This window comes from Oncorhynchus kisutch, linkage group LG17, assembly GCF_002021735.2.
Source record: "Oncorhynchus kisutch isolate 150728-3 linkage group LG17, Okis_V2, whole genome shotgun sequence".
NCBI classification, from domain to species: domain Eukaryota; kingdom Metazoa; phylum Chordata; class Actinopteri; order Salmoniformes; family Salmonidae; genus Oncorhynchus; species Oncorhynchus kisutch.
Window position 1 is genome coordinate 45,207,382 of NC_034190.2, and position 26,138 is coordinate 45,233,519.

General features: G+C 43.6%; 1 protein-coding gene across 2 annotated transcripts in view; it reads left to right on the forward strand.

Moving 5' to 3' along the window:
* The first annotated feature begins 6,489 nt into the window (after positions 1–6,489).
* LOC116354416 (proline-rich transmembrane protein 3) overlaps positions 6,490–26,138 on the forward strand; it is a 34,155-nt gene continuing 14,506 nt past the window's right edge. The window contains exon 1 of one of the 2 annotated variants that reach the window (XM_031793911.1): positions 6,490–6,822. The gene's annotated coding sequence lies outside the window, so the exon portion shown is untranslated. Of the gene's footprint in view, positions 7,332–26,138 lie in introns of both variants that reach the window. The other variant, XM_031793912.1, reaches the window with a different exon arrangement.

Below are 26,138 nucleotides of genomic sequence, written 5' to 3' on the forward strand. Positions count from 1 at the left end.
GACAAGTCTGGTTCATCCTTTGGAGAAATGTCCAAACGCCTGACGGTACCAGGATCATCTGTACAAACAATAGTACGCAAGTATAAACACCATGGGAACACGCAGCCATCATACCGCTCAGGAAGGAGATGCGTTCTGTCTCCAAGAGATGAACGTACTTTGGTGCGAAACGTGCAAATCAATCCCAGAACAACAGCAAAGGACCTTGTGAAGATGATTTGCTGCAGGAGGGACTGGTGCACTTCATAAAATAGATGGCTTCATGAGGAGGGAAATGTATGTGGATATATTGAAGAAACATCTCAAGGTATTTGAGTCGCCATCACAAAGCCTTGACCTCAATATAGAAAATTTGTGGGCAACTGAAAAGCGTGTGCAAGCAAGGAGGCCTACAAACCTGACTCAGTTACACCAACTCTGTCAGGAGGAATGGGCCAAAATTCACCCAATTTATTGTGGGAAACTTGAGGAAGGATTTTTTACTGGGATTAAATGTCAGGAATTATGGAAAAACTGATTTTAAATGTCTTTGGCTAAGGTGTATACTTAGACTTCAACTGTAGACTTCAACTGTAGGTCCTGGATGGCAGGAAGCTTGGCCGCAGTGATGTACTGGGCCATACCCACTACCCTCTGTAGCGCCTTACGGTCAGATGATGAGCAGTTGCCATACCAGGCGGTGATGCAACGGGTCAGGATGCTCTAGATGGTGCAGCTGTAGAACTTTTTGATGATCTGGGGACCAATGTCAAATCTTTTCAGTCTTGTGAGGGGGACATATTTTGCCGTGCCCTCTTCACGACTGCCTTGGTGTGTTTGGCTAATAATAGTTTGTTGGTGATGTGGACACCAAGGAACTTGAAACTCTCAACCCCCTCCCCTACAGTCCCATCAATGTTAATGGGGGCCTGTTCGGCCCGCCTTTTCCTGTAGTCAACGATCAGCTTCTTTGTATTGCTCACATTGAGGGAGAGGTTGTTGTCCTGGCACCACGCTTTGTTGTGTAACAGCCTGAATTCAAAATGTATTAAATCTATTTTTTTTCTAACCCATCTATTTAAAATTAAATACAGAAATATCTAATTTACTTAAGTATTCATACCCCTAAGTCAATACATGTTAGAATCACCTTTGGCAGCGATTACAGCTCTGAGTCTTTCTGAGTTATATTTGCACATCATTCTTAAACATTTTCAAGCTCTGTCAAGTTGGTTGTTGATCATTGCTAGACAGCCATTTTACAGTCTTGCCATAGATTTTCAATACGATTTAAGTCAAAACTTCAACTAGGGCACTCGGGAACATTCAATGTCATCTTGGTAAGTAAATCAGTGTAGATTTGGATTTGTGTTTTAGGTTATTGTCCTGCTTAAAGGTGAATTTGTCTCCCAGTGTCTGTTGGAAAGACAGAACCAGGTTTTCCTCTAGGATTTTGCCTGTGCTTAACTATATTACGTTCCTCTTCATCATAAAAAAACTCCCAAGCAAACCCATAACATGATGCAGCCAGTAATATTCTTGAAAATATGGAAGGTGAAACTCATTAATGTGTTTTATTGGATTTGCCCAAAACATAACACTTTATTCAGAACAAAATATTTGTATTACTTAAGTGCCTTGTTGCAAAGCGGATGCATGTTTTGGAATATTTTTTATTCTGTACAAACTTCCTTCTTTTCACTCTGTCAATTAGGTTAGTATTGTCGAGTCATGGCAATGTTGTTGATCCGTCCATGGTTTTCTACTATCACAGTCAATAAACTGTTTTAAAGTCACCATTGGCCTCATGGTGAAATACCTGAGCAGTTTCCTTCCTCTTCGGCAACTGAGTTAGGATGGACAACTGTATCTTTGTAGTGACTGGGTGTATTGATACACCATCCAAAGTGTAATCAATAACTACACCATACTCAAAGGGATGGATATTGAATGTCTGCTTTTTTTTACCCATCTACCAATAGGTGCACTTCTTTGTGAGGCATTGGAAACCTCCCTGGACTTTGTGGTTGAGTCTGTGTTTGAAAGTACTGCTCAACTGAGGGACCTTACAGATAATTGTATGTGTTGGGTACAGAGATGAGGTAGTCATTCAAAAATCATGTTAAACACTTATCCACACAAAGTGAGTCCATTACAAGACATTTCAGCTTTTCATTTTTTATGAATTAGTAAAAAAAAATATATATATATATATATATTTAAAAATAATTATTCAACTTTGACATTATGGGGTATTGTGTGTAGGCCAGTGACAAAACAAATATAAATGTAATCCCTTTTAAATTCAGGATGTAACCCAACAAAAATATGGAAAAAGTAAAGGGGTGTGAATGCTTTCTGAAGGCACTGTATAGTAAGTATCATACTGTACAGACACAGAGACTGTAATGGGGTTACATCCTCTTGTCCCTCCAGATCTGATGAAACTCAATGCTGGTGGAGGGAGAGAGCCTAGGGGGGGCTGAGGGAGAGGGAGAGGGAGAGCAGCCTCCATATGGAGCTCTGTCTTTAGAGCACAGAGTGGAAAATTATCCCTGAGTGTCTAGACAACCAGAAAGAGGCTGCATCCTGTGGAGGTATTTTGGTACTAATCTCCCCACTGACTCATCTGTAGCCATACATTAGCTGAGAAGCCTATGCTAGGCATAATAATGAAGGGTTTATCACATTAATGAAATTAATATGGGTCTTAATCTGATTGCTTGTATCCTGCTGCCGCAGTGTTATTTATTTGAGATGGAGCCCCATGCCTGGTTTTGGAGGAAAGATCCGAGTACATTTATGTCTTGTTCGATAATATGCATATTTATATCCACAAATCTCGATTTACATTGACACCATGTTCAGAAATGCCTCCAAAATATCCAGAGTAATTACAGAGAGCTACGCCAGATAACAGAAATACTCATCAGAAACTTTGACGAAAGATACATGTTCTACATACAGTGGGGCAAATCATGGGGGGTTGTGTGATCTTGGGCTGTTAGCTGAATCATGCCCCCCAGTGAGAGGGCCATATTACTATAATCTCGGTACCCAGGGAACATAGCTTGGTAATGCCCCAATCATACCCTAAACACACGGCAACACACTCTCCCATTCACACTCATACACATTCCTGTGGTCATTCCTATAGCGTATCGTGTATGTGCTGCGCGGTCACACCCATTGTGTGAACACATGGATTGCATGCTTTAGGGTTTCTTCATATTAAATCAGGCATGAAAACACATACTGTACATGGTCACAAGTTTAAGTTTTTATATTAAACATTGACAAACTGAAAAGACAGAAGCACCACACTCAAGTCGGTTGCTTGCAGCAATCATATCCATACAAAAAAATCCTCTCTGACTCTCTATCTTCCACACTGTCAAAATAATTGATTGACAAACGGAGACAGAGATGTGCATGCACACATGAACAAACTCTCTTTGTGAAACAACGACAAAGAGGCAGAAACACACACACACACATTCATACAGTATTTATATTCTATTGCAGAACGTAAGTAGTATGAAGTGATTCTAACCCTTACTATTCTACAGTCTTAAATTCTAACAACCTAAATGGCTTTGTGTGTGTGTGTGTGTGTGTGTGTGAGATGAGAGATCCTTTCTACCTGCTCTACTTGACAGAGGATCTGTCTGAGTTGATTTGTTTCCTGTCTCACGGTGCATTTGCATGTTAGTTGTAAAATATGCACACTGATTTGATTACGCTCTGGAAGTGTTCCTACCCCACCCCTCTCTCATCAAATCAAATGTATTTATATAGCCCTTCGTATATCTCAAAGTGCTGTACAGAAACCCAGCCTAAAACCCCAAACAGCAAGCAATGCAGGTGTAGAAGCACGGTGGCTAGGAAAAACTCCCTAGAAAGGCCAAAACCTAGGAAGAAACCTAGAGAGGAACCAGGCTATGTGGGGTGGCCAGTCCTCTTCTGGCTGTGCCGGGTGGAGATTATAACAGAACATGGCCAAGATGTTCAAATGTTCATAAGTGACCAGCATGGTCCAATAATAATAAGGCAGAACAGTTGAAACTGGAGCAGCAGCATGGCCAGGTGGACTGGGGACAGCAAGGAGTCATCATGTCAGGAAGTCCTGAGGCATGGTCCTAGGGCTCAGGTCCTCCGAGAGAGAGAAAGAAAGAGAGAAAGAGAGAATTAGAGAGAGCACACTTAAATTCACACAGGACACCAAATAGGACAGGAGAAATACTCCAGATATAACAAACTGACCCTAGCCCCCCGACACATAAACTACTGCAGCATAAATACTGGAGGCTGAGACAGGAGGGGTCAGGAGACACTGTGGCCCCATCACCTCAAGCATCTCTGTACTAATGTAATGGTCTTAGGGAAAGCCTAGGGTTATTTTAGGTCCTAGGTCTAAGCTCGAGCAAGAGAGAGAGGTATTGTGATGAGACAAAGGCACAAATTCATTATCTGTGACTTCCCTCCAAACCCTGCAGTAGTGTGTATGGGTTGTTGTTTGTTTCCAGTCTATGTGGCAGTGAGACACTGTCTGGCATTGTTGACAGTAGATTCAGGCCTAGTGTCTGTGGTGCAGCAGGACAGATAGTTCAGCCTTGAGGAGTAGAGGAAGGGTGTGGTTCTACTGTTATCACTGTAAAAAAAAACTCCCCTGTACCCTTTCCACCGAATATAATATTGTTGACACAGTGGCCATGGACAGGTGAAATAAAGAGGACCATACTTGCAAACATTAGAACAAATTTAAAGTTAAGTTTAAGGATCAGGCAATTAATGTAATGCCACGTGATAGAATGCTACATGGTTGCTGATCCCATCAGACAACCTGGCACACGTTAGCCCCTATGTTAACCTCACTAGGTGGCAGTGAGTATTTCTTGCAACAAATTCCTTGTCAGCCTATCAAAGATCTTGAACTTTCTCTCCACAACTCATTTTCATTCCTTAAAATAGGTCAATTCTGCCACCAGATGTACATCTTGAATTTTGAGTTTTACATGTATCCCTCTCGTGACCGAGTTTACTTATTTTAAGAAATGCCATTGGTTTGCAGGAAATATTCACTGCTACCCGGTGAGGTTAGCATAGGGCTAATGTGTGCCAGGTTATCTTATGGGACCAGCGTTCTATCACGTGACAGCACGTTGACGATTTTAATTGGCTGATGTTTAACGTTAACCCTGAATTTGAACAACTCCCTAGCCTCTCTCTGAATGACTTGGACATCCTTGGGTGAGTGAAGGAGTGACAGAGAGAGGGAGGAGATGAAGGAGTGGCATGGAGCCAGGGTGCAGGGCTTGGCACAGGGAAACACCAGCAGCCTTGGCTGCCTCGCTCTCCTCCAGAGGCATAGGTTGGGACAGATAGAGGAGAGGAGGAGGGTATAGTTTCAGCATGAGAACACAATCTGTTCCAATCCTTTTGTCTCTCTTGTCATGCACCATTCTCAACCTGAATCAGTTGGAAGTCAGACATTAGCTCAGTTTTGGTTTCGTTCTATTTACAAACAAGCCTTTCTTCTTGTAGCTGTAACAGTCCAGGTGTCACACTGGCTTTCACATGATTTTTCATGGCTTCCTGACTATTGGGAATGACAGCAACTATTTAATTTACTGCAACAGGTCTTTTAACTGACAGGAAGCATCTGAAAAGCTATATGTTGGCTTCAGAACTATGTTCTCACACCTTTGTCGGTCAATATTACAGATCCACTTATGCGATCATCACACTGCAATGTCTTCCAGTATGCTGATAACATCAAATATTGTCAATGGTGGGTGTAGCTGGTGCATGGAAGTCAGGCGCACGAGACCAGAGATGAGTGAACACGAAGCACTTTACTGAGGCAAATAGTAAGACCAGAACGCAACAGCGTCACCAAAACCAAATGCCCAAAACAAGTAAGGCAGCACACAGTACCACAAACAAAGTACCATATGCCACAAAACACAGGTATACATCAAACCTGGTGCTAACCAGCCGGAAGCATGCCAACCTCGACAATAAACAATACCCCACACAGACATGGAGGGAACAGAGGGCTAAATACACATAGTAATTATGGGGAGATGTAAACCAGGTGTGCAGGAAAACAAGACAAAACAAATGGAAAATGAAAGGTGGAGTGGCGATGTCTAGAAAACATGTAACGTCGACCGCCGACCGAACAAGGAGAGGGACCGACTTCGGTGGAAGTTGTAACACGTATGTATTAACGGAATTATCATAATGAATAAATTTTTAAAAAGGTTGAACCACAGCAAAAGAAAGACCTGTATGAGTTTATTATTACTTCTGTCAAGAGAGAGACAGAGAAGAAGAAAACCAAGTTAAAAGGTGAAAGCAAAGCTCTGACTAGATTACATGTATATGAGTGGAAAATGTGATGTCAGTTTTTCTCACAAGGAAGGTTGGGAATGCAATTGTAGGCACATTTATTGGTGTGGGCCCTGGTCTCTGTGCTTGAGCTGTGCTATTGTGTAATAGCAATTGCGGTTGGAGGCAATCATGTTGATATGCATGTAAACCGGAGGGGGAGGGAGAAAGAGAGATGCAGCGAGAGATTGAGCAATCTGAAGGGTGCGTGAATTAGCGCGCTTGCTCCTGCTGGTTTGATTTGTCGTAGAGAGAACTGGCGTTGGGAATCCAAGTCAAAATCAACAGAAGACTTGTTATGCATTTTAGCCTATAGCTTGCTGCTCACCAGAGGTGGAATCGTGAGACAGAGGGCTGTGGATACGCATCCGTACCCGTGGCGACATGCATGCCCGACTCATAATCTGACGCAGAGGACGTAATATCTGAGGACAGGACACAGGAGCGCAGGTACATTGGGAATGATGAAAGGCGAGTTTGAGATACATAAAAACTGTATGAACAGAGGAGAAAATCCGACAGGCCTACTACAGGCAATGAATTATTAATGGGTAATTTAGCCATACACGCGCGCTTAAAGATACCATATTCATATGCCTTTTATATTATAATGAGTTTATTATTTCCGGCTATGTGTGCCACATTTTGTCAATGTGAATGAATGAAATCGAAATATTTGAGTGGCTGTGGTCGTTTTTCTATCGTTGGGAATCTCTGAGCTGTCGGGCACCGTGGGGACAGGCTGCTGCCGACATTCTCTGCCAGTTGGCTGCATCGTCGGTTCTGTAGCCTAGACCAACCTTTCGGGAAAATACGGGCAAGGACAGACGTTCCTCTCCTCCCAATGATGCGATGATAGGCCACCTGATACTACGCCAGACTATTATCCTCACGACGTCCTACTATTCTTTAAATACTAACAGACCCAGATACCCAATGTACTATAAGAAAGAGAAGGGGTGAGTTGGACACACAATGAGAATATGATTGAGATCTTGATTGTAAATGTGGAATGCACAAATAGCCTGTGTGTGTGTGGTTTACACGTGCTCCTATGAAACTGAGGTCTGTCCTCTAGCTGGTAGCCGGTTGTGTGTTTGTGAGTGTGTTTATGCAACTAGCCCTCACAGTCTCATGTCACAATTATACATTCATCCATGTTTCTTAAACATGACACAAGTGTTTAAGGTTAAGTTTAGGCATTAACTCAGAATGGTTAAGGTAAGAGTTAAGGTTTGGGATAGGCTAAAATCTCAAATAGCTGTATTCAATCTGGCAACCTTTTGGATCATAGGCAGATGCTCATTGTTGCCCCTAGTGGGCGATTTCCACTTCAGCTCCCAATGTCCACAGACATGTGTAACCGGAGTGAAATGGCTAGCTAGTTAGCGAGGTGCGCGCTGATAGCGTTTCAATCAATGACGTCCCTCGCTCTGAGACCTGAAGTAGTTGTTTCCCTTGCAGGCCGCGGCTTTTGTGGGGCGATGGGTAACGATGCTTCGTGGGTGTCAGTTGTCGATGTGTGCAGAGAGTCCCTGGTTCGAGCCCAGGTAGGGGCGAGGAGAGGGACGGAAGCTATACTGTTACATTGATGCTGTTTACCCGGATCACTGGACAGAATAGTTAACATATCTGACTGACAAAACACACAGCAGATATAGAACATTAATCACAACAAACCCCAAAACCTATACTGAGAGAGCAATAGACAGAACACAGGCAGAACATTGAGAATTGTTACAAAACACTTAAGAACAACAGACAGAATAAGCGACATAAGCAAGGAAGAATAGTGGAATACACCAAGGTGCAAAAATTGGTTGTGCATCAACAGTTTTTCTCTTGAATGATATGTCAGTGACTCATTTTGGGATTGGCAGACTCCTCAGTATTCCTTCACTATCAGCTGTTTCAATCAGTCAAGAGTCTGCTCGAGTCTGTTCGAGTGAACTGTGGCTTGTCTCAGAAGAGGAGAACATCAGAGAAAGATGTCCACCTCAGACCTAGCTGAATATCTTCCTCATCCAGAGATCACAGCAGGACTCAGATTATTGGTTCTGGAGCCACAATAGCAAGGCTAACTCAGTGGAACAATGAACACCTCTCTAAGGCTTCATCATGTCTCACACTCTTCTGTGTGGTCAAAGTCACATTGGACAGGGTTATAGCCCTAGACAGAGTGGCAGAGGGTCAACAACCTTTAGTGCTGGTTCATGATGGTGTGTCTATATCCGTAATAGAGTGCCTCTTACCACGTCCTTAAATACTTCACATTATGGAGAGAACTGTCATGATACTGTAGGTGCACAAATACTGCATGTATCGCCTATTATTGGATCATTCAAACGGTTAATGTATTTATTACTCCACATGTTTTCTCAACATGGTATTGAGACAGAGATAGGGCATTACAGGTAATCAGAGGTGTTGGGAACACTGAGTGAGTTAGTGTGTGTGTGTGTGTCGGTGGAGGGAGGGTCTGGTCTGATAGTAAGTGGTTTGTTTACATTCCTGCACGATGGTGGAATCTTAGCGGTCAAATTGACCACATACCTTATCTCCCACACACATTTCTCTCACCTCTCCCCTACATGACACGCTAACAGGCCATACATGTATAATAATATGCAGTAATACTTGAACTGTTCTGTTGGACTGTGGAATCGCTCAGTGACCCTTCATGACACAGCTCTCTAGTACTATATTTCTGTCCCTCTCTCTCTATCACTCTCTCACTACACTCTCTGTCTATAACTGTCGTCTAGCTCTATGCCTCTCTCGTACTCCTCTCTTGATTCTCACTTTCTCTCCCACTGTCCACAAGTCTGCTATTATTAGTCTCTTGATCATTATTCCTATCTTTTCTCTTTCTCTCTCCCCATCTCAGTCTCCCACTCTCTCTTTCTCCCACTTCTCCCACTTCCCAGTTCTCTCTTTGTCACTCTCTCTTTCTCACACTCATTCTTTCTCTCTCTATGTCACATTATTTCTGTCAATATCCAGTTCCAGTCTTCCTGTGCCACCTTCACATTTGCAGACTCCCCCATTCCCTTTCACACACATACACACACACACACACACACACACACACACACACACACACACACACACACACACACACACACACACACACACACACGCATATGGAGGCCAGTATGTCACCGTTCAGACTGGGGCTTTCTGGGGCGAACTCAGAGATCCCTCTGTCCACAAATAGGCTAGTCTCTGTTCCTGAAAATAATCACTAAAACGTATGGACATTTCAGACCCTCACTCTCTGGAGTCTGACAAAAATGTGTATGTGTGTGCAAGAAATATAGAGAAAGAGAGTTTGCGTGTGTGTGAATGTCAATCTGGGCAATGTTTGGGTCAAAAATGGCTATGATATGTGGTAATTTCAGTTGAATCTGGAACAGAGATTGCATTCAGAATTGGGGAGGTATTTGGGCTTACTACGATGTACATGGCTTTGTTTTTCAGATTTAGATATTTAGTTTGAGCTTAAGGAAATCATCCTGATTTTTGCCTGTGATTTTTGGAACCCATTCGGTTTTGGAAATAAGAGTTTGCACCGTTTCTCTATTTGTAGAAGAGATAGCAGTGCTTTCAGAAAGTATTCACACCCCTTGACTTTCACCACATTTTGTTGTGTTGCAGCATGAATTTAAAATAGACTAAATTGAGATTTACATACAATACCCCATAATGTCAAAGTGGAATTATGTTTTTAGAAATGTTTACAAATTAATGAAAAAAATAAGCTGAAATGTGTTTATATTCAACACTTTTGTTATGGCAAGCCTAAGTAAGTTCAGGAGTAAAAATGTGCTTAACAAGTCACATAAGTTGCATGGACTCACTATGTCTGCAATAATAGTTTTTAGCACGATTTTTAAATAACTACCTCATCTCTGTACCTCACACATACAATTATCTGTAAGGTCCCTCAGTTGAGCGTTTTAAGCACAGAAAGACCAGGGAGGTTTTCCAATGGTTCGCAAAGAAGGGCACCTATTGGTGGGTAAAAAAATAAACAGACATTGAATATCCCTTTTGAGCATGGTGCAATTATTAATTACACTTCGGATGGTGTATGAATACACCCAGTCACTACAAAGATACAGGTGTCCTTCTTAACTCAGTTGCCGGAGAGGAAGGAAACCGCTCAGGTATTTCACCATGAGACTTAAAACAGTTACAGAATTTAATGGATGTGATAGGATAAAACTGAGGATGAATCAACAACATTGTAGTTACTCCACAATACTAACCTAATTAACAGAGTGAAAAGAAGGAAGCCTGTACAAAATGAAAAATATTTAAATATTTAAAATACTTGTTTGCAGTAAGACACGAAAGTAAAACTGCAAAAAATGAACTGTATGTCCTGAATACAAAGTGTTATGTTTGGGGCAAATCCAACACAACAAGCATGATCATTTCATAGCATGGTGGTGGGTGCATCATGCAATGGGTATTCTTGTCACCGGCAAGGATTAAGGAGTTATGCACAGAGCTATCCACAGGCAAAATCCTAGAGGAAAACCTGGTTCAGACACTGGGAGACAAATGAACCTTTCAGCAGGACAGTAACCTAAAGCACAAGGCCAAATATACACTGGAGTTGCTCACCAAGACAACATTAAATGTTCTTGAGTGGCCTAGTTACAATTTTACATTAAATAGGCTTGAAAATCTGTGGCAAGATGTCACACCCTGATCTGTTTCAACTGTCTTTGTGATTGACCCTACTACCCTCCAGGTGTCACCCATCTTCCCCATTATCCCCTGTGTATTTATACCCGTGTTCTATGTTTCTGTTGCCAGTTCATTTAGTTTTGTCTAGCCTACCAGCGTTTTTCCCTCTGTTCCTGTCTCTTGATTATTCCTGTTTTCTATTTATCCTGGTTTTGACCTTTTCTGCATGCCCTGATCCTGAGCCTGCAGCAGGTCTGGGACAGGTAGCACGTCTGGTGAACAGGTCAGGGTTCCATAGCCGCAGGCAGAACAGTTGAAACTGGAGCAGCAGCACGGCCAGGTGGACTGGGGACAGCAAGGAGTCTGTCATGCCAGGTAGTCCTGAGGCATGGTCCTAGGGCTCAGGTCCTCCGAGAGAGAGAAAGAAAGAAAGAAAGCAGAAAGAAAGAAAGAAAGAAAGAAAGAAAGAAAGAAAGAAAGAAAGAAAGAGAATTAGAGAGAGCATACTTAAATTCACACAGGACACAGGATAAGACAGGAGAAGTACTCCAGATATAACAGACTGACCCTAGCCCCCCGACACATAAACTACTGCAGCATAAATACTGGAGCCTGAGACAGGAGGAGTCAGGAGACACTGTGGTCCCATCCGATGATACCCCTGGACAGGGCCAAACAGGCAGGATATAACCCCACCCACTTTGCCAAAGCACAGCCCCCTGGCACAACCCAAGGGGGGGCGCCAACCCAGACAGGAAGATCACATCAGTGACTCAACCCACTCAAGTGATGCACCCCTCCTAGGGACGGCATGGAAGAGCACCAGTAAGCCAGTGGCTCAGCCCCTGTAATAGGGTTAGAGGCAAAGAATCCCAGTGGAGAGAAGGGAACCGGCCAGGCAGAGACAGCAAGGGCGGCTCGTTGTTCCAGAGCCTTTCTGTTCACCTTTACACTCCTGGGCCAGACTACACTCAATCATATGACCTACTGAAGAGATGAGTCTTCAGTAAAGACTTAAAGGTTGAGACCGAGTCTGCCTCTCTCACATGGGTAGGCAGACCATTCCATAAAAATGGAGCTCTATAGGAGAAAGCCCTGCCTCCAGCTGTTTGCTTAGAAATTCTAGGGACAATTAGGAGGCCTGCGTCTTGTGACTGTAGCGTACGTGTAGGTATGTACGGCAGGAGCAAGCCCATGGAAATGCTTTGTAGGTTAGCAGTAAAACCTTGAAATCAGCCCTTGCTTTGACAGGAAGCCAGTGTAGGGAGGCTAGCACTGGAGTAATATGATCAAATATTTTGGTTCTAGTCAGGATTCTAGCAACCGTATTTAGCACTAACTGAAGTTTATTTAGTGCTTTATCCGGGTAGCCGGAAGTCTAACCTAGAAGTTACTTCTAGTCTAACCTAGAAGTAACAAGAGCATGGATACATTTTTCTGCATCCTTTTTGGACAGAACGTTTCTGATTTTTGAAATGTTACGTAGATGGAAAAAGCTGTCCTTGAAACAGTCTTGATTATGTTCATCAAAAGAGAGATCAGGGTCCAGAGTAACGCCGAGATCCTTCACAGTTTTATTTGAGACGACTGTACAACCAAGATTAACTGTCAGATTCAACAGAAGATTTCTTTGTTTCTTGGGACCTAGAACAAGCATCTCTGTTTTGTCCGAGTTTAAAAGTAGAACGTTTGCAGCCATCCACTTCCTTATGTCTGAAACACAAGGTTTTTCATGTTCTTCTGTTTTCCACTGTGATCTCAACTCATACCCCTTTATCTATGTTTGACATCCTTCTATTCTGCTTCTGCTTATCTCTCTATCTTCACAGCCCCTATCTCCCCTCCCACACCATGTTGAAATAACACCACCTGAACAAGGGAACAGTGATTCATTGTAGGTGGATTGGCCAATAGAAGGCTGGGGTCTGAGAAAAACAGATGGTTGAGTGGGAGAAGGAAATTAAACCGCGATACTACTCTGAGGAGGTGGAGATAGAGACATAACTCTTTATTACCCTCTCTCTATCTATCTCTCTCTCTCTCTGTGTGTTTCTCTTTTTCTGTGTTTCTCTCTTTCATTATACCTCGCTAAAGGCGTCAGCAGGCTTCGGTTTGCTTGGCACCTCGCCGAACCCGGCTAGGTGAACCGAACGAGTGTTCTCTCTCCCTTAAAAGACCTTCGCTTGAAAAACTTGAAAAAACACCAAATAGTACTGCAACCAGAATACACTTCCTCAAAATGTTACTCAATAAATGTTATTACGTTTTTGCCGAGGAGATCTTAGTGGCGCACTTTTACATCTAACTGATATGTGTGGTGCAGTATTTCCAAAGTCATTTTTTGTTGTTGCATGAAAACACTTAACACTTGTTGACCAATCACTGAGGAAGGGGAGTGAACACCATGGGACAACGCAGCCGTCATACCGCTCAGGAAGGACACGCAGTCTGTCTAGTAGAGATGAACGTACTTTGGTGCAAAAAGTGCAAATCAATCCCAGAACAACAGAAAAGGACATTGTGAAGATGCTGGAGGAAACAGGTACAAAAGTATCTATATCCACATTAAAACAAGTCCTATACCGACATAACCTGAAAGGCCGCTGAGCAAGGAAGAAGCCACTGCTCCAAAAGCGCCATAAAAAAAAGCCAGACTACGATTTACAACTGCCTATGGGTACAAAGATCGTACGTTTTGGAGAAATGTCCTGTGGTCTGATGAAACAAAAATAGAACTGTTTGGCCATAATGACCATCGTTATGTTTGGAGGAAAAAGGGGGAGGCTTGCAAGCCGAAGAACACCATCCCAACCGTGAAGCACGGGGGTGACAGCATCATGTTGTAGGGGTGCTTTGCTGCAGGAGGGACTGGTGCACTTCACAAAATAGATGGCATCATGAGAAACGACTATGATGTGGACATATTGAAGCAACATCTCAAGACATCAGTCAGGAAGTTAAAGCTTGGTCGCAAATGGGTCTTCCAAATGGACCATGACCCCACGCATACTTCCAAAGTTGTGGCAAAATGGCTTAAGGACAACACAGTCAAGGTATTGGAGTGGCCATCTCAAAGCCCTGACCTCAACCCTATAGAAAATATGTGGGCAGAACTGAAAAAGCGTGTGCGAGCAAGGAAGCCTACAAACCTGACTCAGTTACACCAACTCTGTCAGGAGGAATGGGCCAAAATGTGTGAAGCCTTTGGAAGGCTACCCAAAACGTTTGACCCAAGTTAAACAATTTAAAGGCAATGCCACCAAGTACTAATTAAGTGTATGTTAACTTGTGACCCACTGGGTTTGTGATGAAATAAATAAAATAATAATTCCCTCTACTATTATTCTGACGTTTCACATTCTTAAAATAAAGTGGTGATTCTAACTGACCTAAGACAGGGAATTTTTACTAGGATTAAATGTCCGGAATTGTGAAAAACTGAATATAATGTATTTGGCTAAGGTGCATGTAAACTTCCAACTTCAACTGTACTAGAGAGAAGAGAGGTATTGTGTCAAAGGCTGAGAGAAAGAGACATACAAGGAGCCAATAAGATATAAAGGGATACAAATCCTCTGCATTGGAGGAGTGAAACCAATTTTGCTCCTTTGCTCTGGTCATTATGCAGGCTTTCTGCATTATGCAATTTAAATTGCAGGCTAAGGTCCGGTCTGTGTGTGTGTGATTGCGTGTGTGTGTGTTTCTGTGTGTGTGTGTGTGTGTGTGTGTGTACACATTTCATTGTTTGTTTGTGTGTCATGACTCACCGTAACTATACACCACACCCCTCTGTGTGTGTGCTGGTGTCGTGCCGCTTAAGCCTCTGGAAGAATTCAGTGACCTGCCCTCTGAGTCAGCACAGCAGAACAGCTATAAACACCACTCTCTATATAGGTACACACACAAAAGTTTCACATTTTTATTGTCAGTGAAATGCCTTTATTGCTTCCAATGCAGTAGTACTATAACAATTTAATTAAAAAGTCAACTAGAACAAAACACACGAGAAATAGAAATAAGAAGAACACGAGAAAGTAAGCTCGGGTCACAGGGTCACATCGCTGGGTCGCTCCTTTTTTCAGTTCGCCACAGCTAGCGACTGGAACGAGCTGCAACAAACAATCACTTTATTCAAACACTCAATCATGGACACTCTTACTGACAGTTGTGGCTGTTTTGTGTTATGTATTGTTGTCTCTACCTTCATGCCCTTTGTGCTGTTGTCTGTGCCCAATAATGTTTGTACCATGTTTTGTGCTGCTACCATGTTGTGTTTCTACCATGTTGTTGTTGTGTTACTACCAAGTTGTGTTGCTACCATGCTGTGTTGTCATGTACTGCTGCCTTGCTATGTTGTTTTCTTAGGTCTCTCTTTATGTAGTGTTGTGTTGTCTCTCTTGTCATGATGTGTGTTTTGTCCTATATTTATATTTTCTTTATTTTTAATCCTCCGTCCCCGCAGGAGGCCTTTTGCCTTTTGGTAGGCCGTCATTGTAACTAAGAATTTGTGCTTAACTGACTTGCCTAGTTAAATAAAGGTTAAATAATAAATAAATAAATAAAGTTCCAGGGTCAGTGCCAATACCATATTTACAATGGGCAGGGATACTGGAGTGGTAGGGTTAGATATGTATAGGGGTAAGGTGACTACACATCAGGATATATGATAAACAGAGTAGCATCAGTATGTATGATGATTGTATGTGACTGTGTGTGCATGTATGTAGAGTCAGTAGAAATGTGTGTGTGTGTGTGTTATGTCTGTGAGAGCAAATGTGTGTGTGTGTGCATAGAGACAGTACAAAAATTCAATAGAAGGGTCATTGCAGATAGTCCGTGTAGCCGTTTTGTTAGCTATTTAGCAGTCTTTTGGCTTGGGGGTAGAAGCTGTTCGTTCGGGAGCCTGTTGGTGGGAGACTTGATGCTCCAGTACCATTGCCGTTTGGAAGCAGAGAGAACAGCTTGGGTGGCTGGTGTCTAACAATTGTGACCGACTGTCTTGATTCGGTCTTATGAAGCAAAATCAGATTTTTTTTTTTTTTACATCGGATAAAGCAGAGACACAGAGCTACAAAATGGTACATCATACACTGTATTTGAGGAACAATGGAAACGTAGTTCTGCTTTGAAAGTTGATAAACTTGTAAACACACTTTTGGGAAAATGGCCTTTGAATGTTTTGGTAGTACTACTGGAGAGCCCTTCTTTGTCTACACCCATTCAGCATCGTTCACACCATCTTAAGCTTTAGCCCAACCCATCTCTTTAAGGGTTGATCCGAGTGTTCTGTACTAACAGCTTAGGTGCTTGACTCCTGTTAACGTGCTAGCTACCTCCAGACACAACTGAGAGCTGGTTAGGCTGTTATGTTATCCAGAGCGTTGGTGACTGCAACTGTGCTGTCAGATTGTCTGTTCGTAAATTCAGAGCGTTTAGCTCTGAGTGTTCAGAGCGCACACTGGACAGTTTGGCCGATGAGTAGGGTTGATCAGAACGTCCTGACCGCACAATGGCAGTCAAGCACCCAAGCTAACTGGCTAACACTGGATAGGTTGCTAGTTATTTCCAGACACAAATGAGAAAACACCCCACTCTTAACATTTTACTCGCCCTAGCAGAGCTGGTTAGGTTGTTTTCATGTTATCCCGAGCATTTGTGAATGTAACTGTGCTGCTGGTAACAATTGAATGCCATTTTTTGCATACATTCACTGACACTGGCTATATTGAACAGGTGTTGAGCGTTTGTAAATTCATCAGTTATTCTGCACTCCGGCACACTCAGGCGAGAGTGCTCTGAAATCGGAGTTGATGGCCAGACTGAATTTACAAATGCACCCGAAATGGTTACTTGCACAGTCTTTTGTTAAGACATGTAGCTTGCTAGCTAGGTAAACAATGAACCACCAACCAGCTTCAATGTTAGCTAGCTAACATTAGGCTATAGCTAGCCAAGCAAATTGCTCTGAGATACGAATAATACGTTCATACACGTAACATTAGCTAGCAAGCCAGCCAGCTAATGTTAGCTAGCTAGCTAGGTAAACAATTAACCATAATCCCAACCCATGACGTTACTACCCTGCATGAATCTGCAGGTAGATAACCAACCAGGTTAAATGTTAGCTAGTTAACATTAGTCTATAGCTAGCCAAGCAAATGGCTCTGAAATATAAATAATAAGATCATACACATAACATCAGCTAGCTAGCTAACAGTACACTTTAACTTGAAATAAACCACTTTCTGTCAAAATTAGAAACTTGTAATATCTGAAAATGTAGCTAGCTAGACTATCTTACCCGTATACATCATTCATGGATAGATGCGTCTCCTGTCAGATGCCATGGTTACTCTTAGTTTGAAGATGTCATCCGGTGACAGGTGTCTCAGTCCTCCAGAAAGTGGAGAGCAACACTTATGCAGTTTTACTACACAATACATTTTAAAAAAGCCGCGTTACACAGGACTACCTAGACAAACTGAGCAGATCAAAAAGACAGAAGCGTGCTATATGGCAGACCAATCCAAACTCATCTCTCAGCATGTCCAGCCCACTAATTATCTCAGCCAATCATGGCTAGCGGGAAGGTTGCTGACTTTTTCTGTGGCTAAACCAACTAGGCTCGTAATTTAACAATTTTATTTGTATTTATAGATGGCTTACAAGTTTGTTATTAAGGCACATGAAAGTTCAGATGTTCAAGAAGGAATTTCTGCCAAAAAACACATTTTGATAGAAAAATGTTTTGCATTAGAACGGCTCTCCTGTAAAGTAGTGACCCACGATATACGCCTAGTTTCCTGAAACGGGTCACAAATGGTTACTTGCATAGTAGCAATATCAAAAATAGATAGTGTCAATATAAAGAAAAAAAGAACAAGTGTCGATGCCAGTAGAAAGAACAAAATAATATACAGTCTGTACAAGAACAATATCAATAACGATATCAGTGATAGATTGTCAGGACTTCTAGGAGTAGTGGGTGCGGAGTCAGGTGCAGAGGGTTTAGGACAATCGTATTTATTCCGGTACAGAAACGGTCACACCAAAAACAGGACCCAAAAAGTCAGGAGAAAATAAGAACAATGCACATCCACAAAAACTAACAGAGGAACAAGAACAGGCGGGCATAACCGGCTTAAATAGTCCTAACCAAAACCCAAACAAGAAACAGGTGTAACCAATAAGACAAAACTAACAGAAAAGGAAAAGGGGATCGGCGGCAGCTAGTAGACCGGTGACGACGACCGCCGAACGCCGCCCGAACAGGAAGAGGACCCACCTTCGGTGGGAGTTGTAACATAGATGAGCTATTTATATGCATACAATCAGGGGTAAAGTGGCTGAGCAGCTGGATAAAAAAATAAATAGTAGCAACAACGCATGGCGTGTGTGTTATGAGAGAGTCATGTGAATAGAGGCACTGCAGATAGTGCTGATGACTGGGAACTCGCCCCCATTGATGAACTGGTCCATCCGAACCACACATGAAAAATGGAATCTGTATTTGGAGAGCCTGTTTCTGTCCTGCCCTTGACTTTGGTGCAGGGTATGTGATGTCTATAGCCTCTTCGTTGCAAAATTCCCTGATCTTCTGTGGTGGTTAATTTATTCACCCTCAAATGAGGAGAGATAAACTTATCACACAAGTCAGAGTCCTACTTTAACTAAATCTTTACACTTATTAATAAGGGATACAACACACACATATAAAGTGAATTGATTGAGTGCTCTACAAGAATGATGGCTGGTCGACGAATCACTCTTAGGTGATTCGTTGAGAGCCCCGAGATAAAGGTATTTTATAGCCAATATACACCCCCTTCAGTCTACATGACAAACAACAGATGTATGGAATGGGTCACAAGGTTAAGATTTGTATGAAATATACTTATAATTCACAGCAGACCGTATCTGCTGTAAAAACTATTTTCATTGTGTAAAAACCAGGGTCTGGCCCTGGTGTCATCTCTCCCTGGTACCATATAAAAGAGAAACATTAACTCATGCTCTGTAATGCAGTCTCTTTAGGTTTTATCAAACAAAAGATATCGTAAATCTCCTGTCAGTGTTAAATCTCCCAGAGGCCCATCCTCAGTAGAACACACCCAGATGAGTGTTCTAGCAACCCATTATTCTGTTGCATAAAACAACCATTTGATGCAATAACAGTATTATAACAATCTTGTAATTGCTCTTACACTTCTCAAAAATATAAGTTTGTCTAGTTGTGTCCAGTCCAGGTGGTGCTTGTACAGGCAGACCATCTATGACAGGAAGGATGTCAGCGTTGCACAGCAGCTGAAACCTGGTCTTGACTGAGTCTGAACCCTCTTTGGCGACAACAACACCAGGCTCCAGAGCATTGAAGCTGTAAAACAGGAAATAACAAAAAAACATAGAGAAGACATTACAACCTTGCATAACATCAATTCACCTCCCAAGGTTAGATAATAATAATAACCTCCTACAAAAAAATTATATTCACCTGAACTGCTGGTACTGCTAGATCTATAACAGTGGCCTAATGTACAGAGTCAGGTGTTGTTGCCAGCCATAGCTTTCAACCAGCACCGTGCCATCCTCCAGTCCAACCAGCTGTGGGATGTTGACCCGTCTCAGTGCTGTGCTTCACAACACCAGCAATCTCAGACAAAGTGGTCACTCTGGTCTTTCTGAAGTGCTGCTTGATGAGGCCGAAGCACCAGTCGGAGGCAAGCTTGTGATCAGGAACTGAAGGTCAAGACTGTGGTGGAGCTTGTGCATGGTCCGCCAGGCACAATACGAGAGCACAAACTTGTTCTTGTTTTGGCCACTGCAGTTATCACAATTCAGGTCCACATGTGTTTCCCCAACTCTGTAGTTGGTGACGAAATAGTGCATGTAGTTGATGACTGGGCGGCTGCCTTTGCTGGATGACATGCCTTCATCAATCAAGTAGTTGACTTGTTGTGGTATTCCTTCACAGCAGGCACCAAACAAGCCACACTAGGAGGATTTAAAAAGGAGATGGGACATGGCTGCATAGGGTCAGAAGGACAGTGTACCTGGAAACAACAAAATAACATAAAGATAAATAAAATATATTGTCTCACCCCTGTCAGTCTGTCTTTACACAGCTCGGTGAAAGGTATTTGCCTACTTCCCAATTATATATTGTGTGTGTGTGTGTGTGTCACGCCTTGGTCTTAGTATTTTGTGTTTTCTTTAATTATTTGTTCAGGCCAGGGTGTGACATGGGTTATTGTGTTGTCGTATTGGTTTTTTTTGTAGGCATTGGGATTGTGGTTGATTAGGGGTGTGTCGAGTGTAGGCTTGGCTGCCTGAGGCGGTTCTCAATCTGGAGTCAGGTGATTCTCGTTGCCTCTGATTGGGAACCGTATTTAGGTAGCCTGAGTTTCACTTTGTATTTCGTGGGTGATTGTTCCTGTCTCTGTGTAGTTTCACCAGATAGGCTGTAATTAGGTTTCACGTTCCGTTTGTTGTTTTGTATTTATTAGTTATTTCATGTATCGTCACCTTTTTCTTCATTAAAGACATGAGTAACCACCGCTGCATTTCGGTCCGACTCCCTTTCAACAAACGAAGAACGCCGTTACAGTGTGTGTGTGTGTGTGTGTGTGTGTGTGTGTGTGTGTGTATCTCTCCATCTCTGTCCTTAATCAGTATAAAGGAGGAAATCAAAGCTGTAATGCATCCTGATGTCTTGCTTGCTGGTTCAGTAGGGGCCCCCAGAGACAACTGCAGGTCTTGACAGGTGGTCTTGCAGTCAGCAATCATCTTCTGGTAGACAGACCGCTCACTCTGAACAAGTGATTGCTTGGGCCAGCTCTCTTTTTGATGGGAGACATTAGACCATTCTCCTTGTATGACTGGTGGAGGAGAGTCAGGCGTGTTGTAGCTAGACTCTTACCCGTATACATGGATGAACGCTTCACCACAGACTGCCACCCCTTTCATTAAATAAAACATCCTGTCATTTCCGTTTAATTTGTACAGCTTGCATGTCCCATTGTGTCAAGTCACTCAGGTTCACATGGTCTGATTAATTTTCAGAGTCAGAGAAGCCAGCATGGTACGATCATCCTCCTGAAAGTAGTCCATTACAACCTTTTCCCACTGACCTTTGTCGATAGCGCCTGAAATTCAGGGCAGCAATGTTATGGAGAGCAGTAGCAACACATTTGCAGTTCTCCATGTCTAACGTTGTATCTTTAGAAAAAACTGCAGCTAATTTTAAAGACGGAAGATGGCAGACCAATCCAAAACTCATCTCTCGGCATGTCCAGCCCATTCATTATCTCAGCCAATCATGGCTAGCGGAAAGGTTCCTGTCTTTTTCTGTGGCTAAACCAACTAGTCTATTAATTTAACAACTTTATTCGTATTTACAGATGGCATACTAGTTTGTTATTAAGGCACATGAAAGTTCAAATGTTCAAGAAGGCATTTCTGCCAAAAAACGCATTTTGATAAAAAATTTAAATAAACGTTCAAATGCCTCTACTGTTAAGTCGTGACTCGTGACATACGCCTGGTTTCCTGAAATTAGTTACAATTTTCTGTTACTTTCTTTCACACCGCCTGATATAGAGGTCCTGGATGGCAAGGAGCTCGGCCCTATTGATGTACTGGGATGTCCGCACCCCCCTCACCACCTGGGGTCAGCCTGTCAGGAAGTCCAGGATCCAGTTGCAGAGGGATGTGTTCAGTCCTAGGGTCCCAAGTATGGCAGCGAGGTTGGAGGGAACTATGATGTTGAACGCTGTGCTGCAGTCAATGCACAGCATTCTCACATAGGTATTACTCTTATCTTGGTGGATGAGAGCAGTGTGGAGTGCAATTGAGATTGCATCGTCAATGGATCTGTGGGGCGGTAGGAAAACTGGAGTGGGTCTAGGGTGTCTGGGATGATGAAGTTGATGTGTGCCATAACCAGCCTTTCAAAGCACTTCATAATTACAGATGTGAGTGCTACAGCGGTAGTCATTGTGGCAGGTAGCCTTAGAGTTCTTGGGAACAGGAATGATGGTGGTCAGCTTGAGACGTGGGGATTACAGACTGGGACAAGGAGAGGTTGAAAATGACTGTGAATATGCCTGCCAGCTCCCTGGTTAAAAAACCTTACTCACGTCGGCCTCGGAGTGCAAAATCACCCACGAGGGGGGCCCTCGTAAATGCCTCGGTGTTGTTTTTGCCCAAAGAGTAATAAAATGCATTGAGTTCATCTGCTAGAGAGGCATCGTTGGGAAGATCACGTCTGGGTCTTCCTATGTAATCCGTAATGGACTGTAGCCCCTGCCACGTGTCGGGCGTTGGAGCCTGTGTAATAGGATTGCACCTTGTTCTTATATTGTCCTTTTTGCTCTGTTGATTTATTTTTACTGATATAGGGTTATTACCATCAGCCTACCACCCTGCATCCCACTGCTGAATTGCATCTGAAAATAAGCAGGGTTGGTCCCTGGATGGGAGACCAGATGCTGCTGGAAGTGGTGTTGGAGGGCCAGTAGGAGGCACCCTTTTCACTCTTTCCCCCCAGGCAGTGATTGGGAACATTACCCTATGTAGGGTGTCGTCTTTCGTATGTACGTTAAACGTGTGTCCTGGCTCTCTGTGGTCGCTAAAGATCCCATTGCACTTATCGGAAGAGTATGGGTGTAAAACCCCATGTTCTGGCTATATTCCCAATATGGCCACCTAATCAATCCCAGCTTCCAATTGGCTCATTCATTCCCCTGTAACTATTCCCCAGGTGTTTGCTGTAAAGGAGAATGTGTTCTCAGTCAACTGACCTGGTAAAATAAGGGTTAAATAAATATGAATATTGCTTATCTCCTATTATGTATTGATTTCCTTTTCATTCTTTATGCTGTGTGCACTGCACGGGAACAATATCTGGTTGTTTGACCCTTATTTTACCAGGTGACTGAGAACACCTTCTCATTTACAGCAACCACCTGGGGAATAACCAGGGAGAAGAGTGGGGTGAATGAGACAATTGTAGGCTGGGGATGATTAGGTGACCGTGATGGTATGAGGTCCAGATTGGGAATTTAGCCAGGACACCAGGGTTAACACCATGACCATTGTAATGTTTGTATGGCTGACCCCAATTAGTCGACTGGTCGATTGTTTGGTCATTAGGCTGTTGTTCGACCGAGATTGTTTTAGTCGAGCAGTAACAAATATATTATATTTGCGCCCATCTCAGTGAACTAATTCATTGCTGAGGCCTAGACTAAAAGCCAATTTATGCTTGATCCGAAAATGTGGTCTGAGGGTGTGACGCAATTGCGGAACCTCCAGAGGCATGCAGAGACCAAATCGAGCTCTGTCCGCATCGCCATGCGCCTCCCAAATTTTGTAACAATGTGAAGGGCTCCATATACTGTAGCTCCGCATAGACATGATTGGTTGATTGTAGGTGGGGGCGGTACATCTTGTATAAACACAAACTCGCTTCCTTGACAACAGCTCTGCACTGCTCTGCAAAGCGCAAGAAGTATGAATACCCTGACTTCTGCTGAGTCCATATCCCCGTAAATGCTGCATGGCCAATGCATACGTCAGATTGACCCTGCGCCCAGATGCACACTGCACTTCTCTTTCCAGAATGCGCTCTCTCCCGCCAATTTGTGCATATTCATTGATTCATAACTCCGTTGTGTGAATTGTTTGCATTTGATTATTAGTGTATATCAATTCCCCATTACATATATCACCAGATGTACATTTACCGTTAATTTCTATCATTTCTAATCCACAATGTTTGTTACTTTGGTTACAGTAATTTATTTTAATATTTTAATAATTTATTATCATATTTTATTATTCCAGACTTCCTGTTGTCATTGTTGGAGTGGACACGTTGATTGCAGAGCGCACAACCTATGCCACACTTGTGAGAAACAAGTTTTGGTTTATTTAATTCCATTTACAAGTTTTGTCAATTTAGTCATTGTCTTTTGTTTAGAGCGCCCCTGTCAATGTTGAGTAAGGTCACGCACACATAGAAGTAGGCCGATAGGCTACGTGGCCTTCACGCAAATGTAGGCATGTAAATGTGCCCGTTTGGGGATCAGATGGTATTTCTGATTGGCTTAATGCACCACCACTAATGACCTGTGGAGCTTCTCAAAGTAATTGTCACGATTGTCGTATGGAGTAGACCAACGTGGTGTGAATCCATTCTTTTATTGAATGACAAAAAGCACGAAGAACACTTAAACAAAAACACAAACGTGACGCTATGACAACGAGTGCAGACACAGGCAACTACACATAACCCACGAACTACAATACAACACAGGCTACCTAAATATGGTTCCTAATCAGAGACAACGACAAACACCTGCCACTGATTGAGAACCATATCAGGCCAAAACACATAGAAATAGACAAACTAGACATAGAATGCCCACTCCTATCACACCCTGACCAAACAAAACATAGAAACAAACAACGCAAATCATGGTCAGAGTGTGACAGTACCACCCCGGCCGCAAAACCTAAACCTATAGAGGAGGGTCTGGGTGGGCATCTGGCCGCGGTGGCGTGGACCCCACTCTAGCATAGTCATTGCCCTCTTCACGGGCCTCTTTAGAGTGATGACCCTCACCTCCGACCTTGGGCCTAAGACCCTAATTAAAGGCCCCACTGGTCTGAGGGGCAGCTCCGGACTGAGGGGCAGCTCCGGACTGAGGGGCAGCTCCGGACTGATTGACGGCTCTGGCACCTCCTGGCTGACTGGCGGCTCTAGCAAGTCCTGGCTGACTGGCGGCTCTAGCAAGTCCTGGCTGACTGACGGCTCTGGCAGGTCCTGGCTGACTGACAGCTCAGGACAGACTGGCGGCTCTGACGGCTCAGGACAGATGGGAGACGCTAGCAGCTCAGGACAGACGGGAGACTCTAGCAGCTCAGGACAGACGGGAGCACCTGTAGAGATGAGACGGAGAGACAGCCTGGTGCGGGGGCTGCCACCGCAGGGCTGGTGCATGGAGCCGGCACTGGATAGACCGGACCGTGCAGGCGCACTGGAGCTCTTGAGCACCGAGCCTGCCCAACCTTACCTGGTTGAATGCTCCCGTTAGCCAGGCCAGTGTGGCGAGGTGGAATAGCCCGCACTGGGCTGTGCTGGCGAACTGGGGACACCATGCGTAAGGCTGGTGCCATGTACGCCGGCCCGAGGAGACGCACCGGAGACCATATGCGTAAAGCCGGCTTCATGGCACCTGGCTCGATGCCCAGGTACCGCACCGGGCTATGCACACACACACTGGGGAGTCTGTGCGCTCCACCACATAACATGGTGCCTGCCCGGTCCCTCTCTCTCTCTCCGGTAAGCACGGGAAGTTGGCGCAGGTCTCATACCTGGCTTCACCACACTCCCCGTGTTGCTCCACCCAATACATTTTTGGGGCTGCCTCTCAGGCTTCCAGCCACGCTGCCGTGCTGCCTCCAGCTCTGCTTTGGGGCGGCGATATTCCCCTGGCTGTGCCCAGGGTCCTTCGCCGTCCAGAATCTCCTCCCAAGTCCATGAGTCCTGCGTTCTTTGCCGCCGCTGGCCGTTACCACACTGCTTGGTCCATTGTTGGTGGGTTATTCTGTCCGCGGACAGACGCCCACCCAGACCCCTATAGGTTCAGGTTTTGTGGCCGGAGTCCGCTCCTTTGGGGTGGTGGGTACTGTCACGTTCTGACCATAGTTCTGTTATTTTATTCTTTGTTTTAGTATGGTCAGGACGTGAGTTGGGGTGGGCAGTCTGTTTGTCTTTCTAAGTTGTTTTTTGTGTTCAGCCTAGTATGGTTCTCAATCAGAGGCAGGTGTCGTTAGTTGTCTCTGATTGAGAATCATATTAGGTAGCCTGGGTTTCACTGTTGGTTTGTCGCCACACGGAAACAATTCAGGTACTGTTTCGGTTTTCATCACATTGTTTTGTATTTCAGTGTTCAGTTCGTTTTTAGTAAATCGTCCTGAACACTTACCATGCTGCATTTTGGTCCGATCCTTACTCCTCTTCAGACGAAGAGGAAATCTGCCATTACAGTAATGTTTTCTTCACA